Genomic DNA, 10208 nt, shown 5'->3' with positions numbered 1-10208 from the left:
TAGTCACAACCCAGCCAAGTAACAGTATCTTTCTGTGGCTCAAATTTTTAAATTGCAACTGCATTCAATGGTTTGTTGATCTGCCCAAGAGCCAGTTTTTTTGAGGTTCTAAGTGCACTTCTGGGAAGGCAGGCAATTGTTCCTGTCCACAAAACTTGTCACAGAAAACAGCGGCTAAGCCAGGAACATCTTACCTGGAAAACAGACTTATCCCACCTGCACACAGTGTTACCACAGTTTCCTATGGAATGCATTGATCTCATGCTTTTCAAGTCCCAGTGAATCTACACCAGCACCAGAACTTCAGCGATGTGCCAGTACCCTACAGCCAGTACTGATTGGTGCACGGCAGCCCATATCTTGAGAGCTTCATAAAGGGGACATTCTAAAGGCAGCAGGTATTAACTGAGTACTCTTCTATGTTCTAATGATATCATTTACATTTGATCCAGTTATAGTGGGAGGAGGGGCAGACAGCAAACATATGAACGAGTACACATACACTATGCAAGATGGTAAGGTAATAAGGGATATGGAGAGAAATAAGTAGGGGTGGGTCTTGGGAGTAGTGTGTTGGGGAGGTAGTAAGGTTTGCCACGCATGCCTTTGTTCGATTTTTGAGATGTTGAAAGAGAGAGAGAATGACGTCCTGTGAATGTGCTTCTATTACTTATCAGCTTGTTATTCTGGAAACTTGGTGAATCTATTCTAAGCCTAAGTTTTCTTCTATGCAAAAGATGGCCAATAATCCTGGAGTTTTGGATGGTAGGGGGAAGAAGAAAATGCCTGACACATCCCTGCCCTCCTCACATTTTTAGAAGAGATAGAGACTTGCTCTACTTCTTAAGAAAGGGCAGGACTGAAAGAAAGTTCAGGTGCATCTCAATGGTTCCCCACCACATGCGGAGAAGCTACTAATCAGACCTAAGCACATTACCAGTGGGTGCCTCAAAAGAATGACAGACTTCCAGCCTCTCTCTTGGCCTGTGGACCTAGACCTGTTTGCCCCACCTGGAAGGTCCAGCCAGGCATCTTCTCTCTCAGTTCCAGACAAGGCATCTGACTGTGTGGATCAGCCAGGTTAGACCCAGGGTCCCTGTATTTGAAATTCAGGGCAAAAGGGGTAGAACAAGCCCCCGTTTCAGCTGGAGGAAGTGTAGCTTTTGGCACAGTTTTAGTACCAATAGAGTTGATTATTTTGATCACCATTTGGCAATAGTTCTTTATATCCTCTTTTCAAGCAGATTTCTGGACAAGAGGAACCCAGTCAGAGCCTTTTCCGGAGTATTAAGTAATGTAGTAAAGTAAAGATGACTGCACCTGCTTTGACACTCCTCCCATTGACAAGTGAGTCAATTTCTCCTCTTCTTTAATCTGGGGGAGCTCTGAGACTGCTTTGACCTGTGGAGCACATGGCAGAAATGATGTTGCTCCAGTTTCTAGGCCCAGACTTTCAAAGACTAGTAGCTTCCACTTCCTGTCTCCTGGATACTCACTCTGGGTTGCAGTGGGTGGGGGTGCCAGCAGCCATGTAAGAAGTCCCACTATCTGAGATCACCATGCTGGAGGAAGCCCAGGTCAAGCACATGGACATGCTGTACAGAGGGAGCTGCTCCAAGAATCCTCAACTGATCCAGCCATCTCAGTCTAGGGGATGCAGTCAGGTGAATAGAGCCTTCCAACACCTGACAATTTAATTGCAACCATACAAAGGTACCCCAAAAATCGCTGCTTGGCTGTGCACATTAATCCCTAGAATGGTAAGAAAGAATATGTTTTTTAAGTTATGAAGCTTTGGATGGTTTCCTACACAATAGATGATCAGCATATACACGATGCCTAAAGAATGCTCAGTACATGCCCAGTACATAATATTATTACATGATTTACTCAAACTCAGAAACAAGTTTGCTGTTGGACAGGGTCGAGAACAAAAACAGGGTTGAACTCTTAGCTCAGTGTTCTCTCTACTACATGTAGTTGTTCTCTCACTAACCAATGGGAGTTGGTTGTAAGCAGCCACTATATTTTCTGGGAATCATTTGTGTGCATCCTAGCTGTATTTTCTATCAGGAAGCGCATCTCTTCCTACAAGTTTATACTGATAGCTACTTTGACATCTGACTCTACAGTAGTCATGACTGTGATGTCTTCTCCTATTTGTTGATCCTACATTGCCAGGTGGCTTTTCCTCCCAACAAATATTGATGTTGGTGGAGGAACTGATAAAAAGAAACAAGAGAAACCACCACCATCCAATTTGCAGAAAGTGAGGTCAGTGTGGATCCTTTCCTTGGCTTCGCTTTCTCTACAGACGACATCCACCTCTTTCCTTAAGATATGAACTAGGTCTAGTAATAAGCGTATTTTTTGTTTGTTTGTTTGTTTTTGCCTTATTTCAAGTGCTTATCTGAAAACCAGATCTTACAAAAATTTAGTCTCCAATATTAAAAAGGAGAATATAAATACAGTTTGAAAGATATATCTCTTGAAGTACGGACCTTTATGCCAGGCGCAGTGGCTCACACCTGTAATCCCAGCACTTTGGGAGGCCAGGGCAGGCAGATTATTTGAGGTCAGGAGTTTGAGACCAGCCTGGCCAACATTGGTGAAACCCTGTCTCTACTAAAAATACACAAATTAGCTGGGTATGATGGCAGGCGCTGGTAATCTCAGCTACTTGGGAGGCTGAGGCAGGAGAATCACTCAAACCCAGGAAGCAGAGGTTGCAGTGAGCCGATATTGTGCCATTGCACTCCAGCCTGGTCAACAAGAGCTAAACTCTGTCTCAAAATTTTTTTTAAAAAAAGTACAGACCTTTAATGATGGAACCATCTAATTTCAATGGTCTGTGCTTATTTTCTTATGCAGTTTATTTCTGGTACCCATGTTTCCAGACATTTTAATTAGGCTAGGGAATGGGTAGAGGTGCGAAATAATGATCTCACAATACTATAACAAGAAGAGTCACTCTGGATCATCTGTTTCCTGGATTGTCATTTTTTACCCAGGAGGTTGATCACTCAATGGAAGGGTAAAATAAGTTATTACGTGGGAGGAGATCAAGGAGACTTTAGAGATGCAGCAATACTAGATTTGTGGGCGGAATAGAATAAAACTAGCAGCTCAGTATCCCCAGGAAGGGAAACTGCTCTGTCCCAGAGGGAGGTGAACAAGGTTTTGGGAAAAGAGAAAAGTCTAGGGACCCAGACAATAATTAGAATATCCGAATCCAGAGAATGAGATAAAAGATACAAATTTATATAATGGAAGAAAATGCTAGGTGTGTGTGCTCTTTTCATTTCTACCATTTCTGTCATCTGAAGAGCAGAAAATAATTATTCTGAAGAAAACGCACCTGACAAATAAATTTCTGTTTCCATATGAAAATAAAGAAAAAGACAGATTTAGGAAAAATGTATTAAAAAATTTCTGTTCCCAGTGGCTCAAGCCTGTAATTCCAGCACTTTGGAGGCTGAGGCAGGTGGATCACGAGGTCAGGAGATTGAGACCATCCTGGCTAACACGGTGAAACCTCGTCTCTCCTAAAAATACAAAAAGTTAGTCGGGCCTAGTGGCAGGTGCCTGTAGTCCCAGCTACTCGGGAGGCTGAGGCAGGAGAATGGTGTGAACCTGGGAGGCAGAGCTTGCAGTGAGTAGAGATTGCACCACCACACTCCGATCTGGGGACAGAACAAGATTCTGTCTCAAAAAAAAAAAATTCTGTTCCATTGCATCACAAGTGTTTAAATTTCTTTTCTAAGAAAACAAATGCATTGAGATTGTGTAAATGCAAGTGGAGTACGCCGCAGCTTTTTTCTAGTAATCACTCCATTTGGACTGGAGAAGCCCTTAATTGGTTTCTGTCTTCTCCCTAATCAAGAATCACTTTCAGCTCGAGGGTGTGACATGAAGACGATAGAAAAACATGCCTAAAACAAAACAAAACCATGCCTCATCGTTTTTTGAAACTTAAACCCAAACAGAGAGCTTTAATTTACGTCAAGCTCTCTGAGCGTCTTTATAATAGAATTTAGCCCTACTAACTGAAATCTAAAATATACTGCTCTTAAGACTTCTGTTGGGTAACAGTGTTTCAGCACATATTTTGTATCTGTTTTATTTTATTTATTATTTATGTATGTATTTATTTATTTATTTTGAGACATGGTTTCACTCCCCTTGCCCAGGCTGGAGTGCAGTGGCGTATACTTGGCTCACAACAACCTCCACCTCCAGGGCTCAAGCGACTCTCCTGCCTCAGCCTCCCAAGTAACTGGGTCTACAGGCATGCGCCACCACACCAGGCTAATTTTTATATTTTTAGTAGAGATGAGGCTTCACTATGTTGGTCAGGCTGGTCTTGAACTCCTGACCTCAAGTGATCCACTCGCCTTGGCCTCCCAAAGTGCTGGGATTACAGGCATGAGCCGCTGTGCCCGACCTGTATCTGTTTTATGTCTGTCCTGTACAGAACCCTCTAGATTGTCTCTCACATATGGGATTGGGGTGACACAATTGTTTTCTTCTTCTTCTTCTTTTTTTTTTTTTTTGAGACAGAGTCTCACTATGTCACCTAGGTTGGAGTGCAGTGGCATGATCTCAGCTCACTGCACCCACTGCCTCCTGGGTTCAAACCATTCTCCTGCCTCAGCCTCCTGAGTAGCTAGGATTACAGGCACACACCAGCTAATTATTTGTGTTGGATGGGGTTTCACCATGTTGGCCAGGCTAGTCTTGAACTCCTGACTTCAAGTGATCCACCAACCTCAGCCTCCAAAAGCGCTAGGATTACAGGTGTGAGCTACCACGCCCGGCAAGGGGCACACTTTTAAAATCTGTGTGTGTGTGTGTTTGTGTATGTGTGTAAAATAAACAAGCAAAGGAGGAGGATGTCTCCTGGCATCCAATACCACTGGAGTCAACTAAGCTGAAGTGAGAAGGGTGAGAAACAACCCACATTGTATATGCCTGCCACAGATAGGAAAGAGGAGAGAACAGGTTTTAAATGGATGGACTCTGGGATCCAGGGCAGGAATGGAAGTTCCTCTAGTCTAAAACAGGGATCACAACACTCATTCAAGGCTGGAGGGGCCCTTGGAGAGAACAGAAAGAGAAGAAAAAGAAAAGAAGATGGGGAAAAAAGATGCTACCATGAGAGGCAACCTGACCAGGTAACACTATTCATTGAAAGCCCCACAACAACTGTGCTACTATTGGTGACAGCAGGACCACTCACAGATCATAGAAAGGAGGTAGTCCAGTCCCCTATCATTTACATGTCAGCTATGTAGCCCCCAAAATTAAAATTAAAAATAAACAAATGAAATAATTTAACAACTGAAGAAAAAAGCCCACTGAGGACATACATGTGAAATAATAATTTTAAAAAAATCAGTAAAGCAACTGGAACTGAGATTTAAAAGAGAGCTCTAAATGAACTTGGGGTAACATGGAGGAAACATTCTTAGAGAAGCCTACTTTGAAGTGGGTTTTAAAGAGAGGTTGAGGCTGGGCACGATGGTTCGTGTCTGTAATCTCAGCACTTTGGAAGGCTGAGGTATGATGATTGCTTAAGCCCAGAGTTTGGGACCAGCCTGGGCAACATAGTAAGACCTCATTTCTATTAAAAATAAATACATAAATAATAAAAATAGAGATTGGCATGGATGTGAGCGTGGGGTAGTACCCTAGAAGAATTTCGGATTGTGTTGCTGACCACAGTCCAGGAGTAAAACTTCATATGAAACGTGCCAGGCCTTATCCATTTGAAGAAGTAACTCCCGAACACTTACACTGTGTTCCACGGCAGCAGCTGAGGATACAAGTCTGAGTAAGGCACTATCTGGTCCTTTTAGGAATCCTTAGGTTAATAGGGAAAACAATGTGTAAACAAATAATTATGATACCGCAGGGCAAGTATAGGGGAAAAAAAAAGACTACCGCCAAAACCCACTGTGTGATTACTGTGTGCCAAATACAATAACCTTATATTTATCTCATTTAATATTCCCAAGCACCCTATCAAGCGGGTACTATTATTATAGAGATAAGGACATTGAAAGCAGAATAATTTGCTCAAGCAAATGTAATCGTTTAAGGTCACTCATGTAAGTATGAGGTGGAGCTAGGCTTTAAAGCCACATCTTCTGGATTGAGGGCCACAGTCTCTTAACCACTATGCAATTTTCTACATAAAATTTGCTATAGAAAGGAAACTAATATTTATCAGAAGCCAAACATTTCTTTGTTTAATTCCCTCAATAGTTCTGTGAAGTTGAAACTGTGTCTATGTTATGGTTGAAGCAATGACATTCGGAGTGGGACAGGTTCTTAAGTCTTGTTTGTGAAACTCTAAAGCCCATGTTCCTTCCAGTAAATCAAATCCAAGTGGGAGGATGACGCAACCAAGTACCTGAGAGGCCGTGGAAGACTTAAATGTGGGGAGAGTGAGCTGAATCTAGAAGAAAGAACAAAATGTGACCAGCTGTGAAAGAAAGAGAAAGAATATTGCAGGTGGTGTGATTAACTGGAGCAAAGATGCAGGAGGCACTCATGAGCACACCCCATGACGGTGTGGTCAGACATCCAGTGTGGCTGCAGCATGGGTTATAGCAGGGCTACCTCGTTAAGCTGCAGCCAGAGCCATGTGGCTATCTCATGCTTAAGAGTGTGCATGTGTGACTCAGTCCAGGGAATGCACAGAGCTTTTCAAGGAGGAGGATGGCACAATCAGATATGCATTTTAGACAGATCTCCCTGGCAGCTGTGTGGCGTACGGAGTGGAAGGAAGGCAGTAATTGGATTTGTTTAGGTGGCAGAATTGACAGAACGTGGTGAATGAGAGAGGAGTGTAAGATGAATTCAAGGTTTCCAGCTGGGGATCCTGGTGGCAGATTACAAAAACCAAAGGAGCAGGGTTTGTTTGTTTGTTTGTTTGTTTGTTTTGAGATGGGTCTCGCTCTCTCACCTAGGCTAGAGTGCAGTGGCATGACCTTGGCTCACTGCGACCTCTGCCTCTGGGTTCAAGCCATTCTCCTGCCTCAACCTCCCAAGTAGCTGGAACTACAGTCACACACCACCCCGCCCTGCTAATTTTTGTATTTTTAGTAGAGACGGGGTTTCACCATGTTGGCCAGGCTGGTCTCAAACTCCTGACCTCAAGTGGTCCACCTGCCTTAGCCTCCCCAAGTGCTGAGATTACAGGCATGAGCCACCACGCCTAGCCAGAAGAGCGGGTTTCTAGGAGAAAATGTTAAGTTCGGGCTTGTCATGTTGAGTTTGAAGTCTTTGGCACATTGAGCAGTACTATCCATGAGGTGGCTCAAAGAATTTTGAAACTCCAGGGAAAATATGGAGTTAAATTTTTGTCATAACATACTTGTCTAAAACTCAAAGAAAAGGAATAAGAACAGGATGAAACAGGAAAATAGTCAATCTGGTCTAGCTTGTCTTTTTTGTGTTTTGAGGGGAGAAGGGAGATGCTTACTTTATGTGGGATTTTTCCCTCTCTCTTTCTCATATAGTTGGGACTTACTGAAAAAAACTCATTGCAGGCTTTGAATCCCAGCGACACTCATTCCGCAACATGCTAACCACATCCTGGTGATCCCAGATTCAGAGAGGAGAACATGGAGACTTGAGTTCACTGTTGCGGTGAAGTCCTGCTCTGGCCCCAGGCAGGAGAAGTCAAGATCAAAGCTCACAATGCAAATATTATTCTGATTAAAACCAAACTTTCTGCTTTTGATGTGGGCCAACCTCCATTGCTGGTAGGAACAAGGGAGGAGTATAGCCAAAAGACACTGGCAGTAAGTATAAAACCAGGATGCACTCAATTTAAAAGACAGAGAGAGAAAGAAAAAAAGAGAGTGATGAGGATGGGGGTAGACAAAGAAATAAAAAAAGAAAGAAGGAAAGAAGGAAGGAAGGAAGGAAGGAAGGAAGGAAGGAAGGAAGGAAGGAAGGAGAAGAAGGAAGAAGGAAGGAAGAAGGAACGGAAGGAAGGAAAGAAAGCCTGACATCACCCCCATGCTAGAGGGAAGGAAGGAGGGAAGGTGGGAGGAAAGGGTAAGAGAGCGAGGAAGTGGAAGAAAAAGAAGGAGGAAGAAGGAACAGAAAGAAGCTGAACATCACCCATGCCCTAAGGGAGGGGAGAGAGGAAGGTGGGGAGGGAAGGAGGGTAGGAGGAAGGAGGAAGGAAGGGAAAGAAGGAAGGAAGGAAGGAACCAGAAAGAAGCTGGACATCAGCCCCATGCCCTAGGGAGGGTGTAGAAGACCATGTAACACAGGGTAAAGCACAGTATAGTATAAGTGCCACTCTCTTGTCAAGGGCCCAATTCTTTCCCCCCCCCTCTCTCTCTCTTTTTTTTTTTTTGAAATGGAGTTTCCCTCTTATTGCCCAGGCTAGAGTGCAATGGCGTGATCTCAGCTCACCGCAACCTCCGCCTCCTGGGTTCAAGTGATTCTCCTGCCTCAGTCTCCTGAGTAGCTGGGATTACAGGTATAAGCTATCACACCCAGCTAATTTTTGTATTTTTAGTAGAGATGGGGTTTCTTCATGTTGGTCAGGTTGGTCTCGAACTCCTGACCTCAGGTGATCCACCCGCCTCGGCCTCCCAAAGTGCTGGGATTACAGGCGTGAGCCACAGCGCCTAGCCTCTCTCTCTTTTTTATTATACTTTAAGTTCTAGGGCACATGTGCACAATGTACAGATTTTTTACATATGTATACATTGCCATGTTGGTTTGCTGCACCCATTAACTGTAAACTAGTTCAACCATTGTGAAAGACAGTGTGGAAATTCCTCAGGGATCTAGAACTAGAGATTCCATTTGACCCAGCCATCTCATTACTGGGTATATACGCAAAGGATTATAAATCATGCTGCTATAAAGACACATGCACACGTATGTTTATCAAGGGTCCAATTCTATGGAGGAAACAGCAGAGCTCCTCAGATTACCAACCTTTCATTCTAGTCTCACTGTGCCGTGAACTGCCTGTGGGTCTTAGGGATGTCCCCCCACAACTCTTTCAGGTCAGTTTCCTTGACTGACACATAAGCACTGGAGGCTCTCTGTGGCTTCTTCCAGCTGTCTAACATTTATATTCCATGGCTGCTTCTGGATGTTCTCTTATTCTGGGATACCATCTGCATTGTTTCTTGGGGAGAAGGATGCCTGATCTCCTACAGAGTAATGAGACACAAGGAGGGTGTCTGAGCCATTTCTACAAACTTCAAGAGGTTCTAACCAGCCCAGGTCACTTCCACTTTTGAAACCTGTGGACACGTTATGATGTTATGCAATGCCAAAGCAGGATTGCCAAAATTCTCACATATTTTTAAATGCTTGTATTTTGTAAATAACCCTTATTTACAACCAAAATAAAACTTCATTTGGGAGCAATGTCAAGAGTCTTAATGTGAGGCCTTTTATGAATATGAGGCCTCCTGCTAAATGGCCCACCTGCTTCCCCCTCAGAAGCCTGGTCATATCAGTACCCCCAGGAGCTTGGCACATGGTGGTCACATGGTGAATAATGAAAAAGTACTTCCTAAATGAGTAAGTGCACACATGGATGAATAAACAATCTACATGTCCTTGGGCTCTGTATACTTCATTAGGAAAATAATAAGGTGGCAACAGGGTTCTCTAAGAAGCATGCAGATTAAAGTTCCCCACTATGGTTGGCCAGAACCCAAGAAATCACCTAACCAATAGATCTAAGGAACAGCAATGAGGGCTTTTAATTAGAAGTAGGAATTCACATTCCAGTTTTAGCAGTAAGCATCGAATACCAATCTTCCACTAGGATACATTTCTACCACTCAGATTTAGAATGGGGAAGGACAGAAGCCATAGACTGAGTCCTTTGAAAGAATTCCTACTATGGTTTCATCTGCTGTTGTGTGCTTCATATATGTTTTTGCAAGGATTAGGAGGAAATAGTTGGTTAAACAAATCCTTACCCCGTGGATAAATAGGGGCCTCAAAAGACTGACAAACATGTTGAACTTGGAAAAATCCCAAGACCATGCATCACTATCTTGACACTACAAGTATCTGCTCCCCACCCAACTGAGCAGATGTTATTGCTCTCAAAGCTTCATTTTTCAGCCAATGCCTCCTGCTAGATTTACCCACTGAGGATTTCTGATTGATAGCTACAGAGGGGAGAGCCACCTTGAAGTTACAATTTTTAA

The 10208-nt window shown here is 43.4% G+C and overlaps 1 long non-coding RNA gene across 3 annotated transcripts; it reads left to right on the top strand.

The window, feature by feature from the left end:
* The first annotated feature begins 441 nt into the window (after positions 1-441).
* On the top strand, positions 442-7807 carry LOC108526234 (uncharacterized). Of its 3 annotated transcripts, XR_001884468.1 has the most exons (4): positions 442-515; positions 1245-1347; positions 6377-6516; positions 7557-7807. It is a non-coding gene; the product is annotated as an uncharacterized LOC108526234 (long non-coding RNA). The 3 variants fall into 3 exon arrangements; XR_001884467.1 differs by lacking the exon at positions 6377-6516; XR_001884469.1 differs by lacking the exon at positions 6377-6516 and having other exon boundaries at positions 443-515; positions 1242-1347.
* Positions 7808-10208: the final 2401 nt, after the last annotated feature.

The sequence above is a fragment of the Rhinopithecus bieti genome, unplaced genomic scaffold, assembly GCF_001698545.2.
Source record: "Rhinopithecus bieti isolate Rb0 unplaced genomic scaffold, ASM169854v2 scaffold_1853, whole genome shotgun sequence".
Classification (NCBI taxonomy): Eukaryota; Metazoa; Chordata; class Mammalia; order Primates; family Cercopithecidae; genus Rhinopithecus; species Rhinopithecus bieti.
Note: the sequence above shows the minus strand (reverse complement) of the source record. Positions and strands in the feature narration are given on the sequence as shown.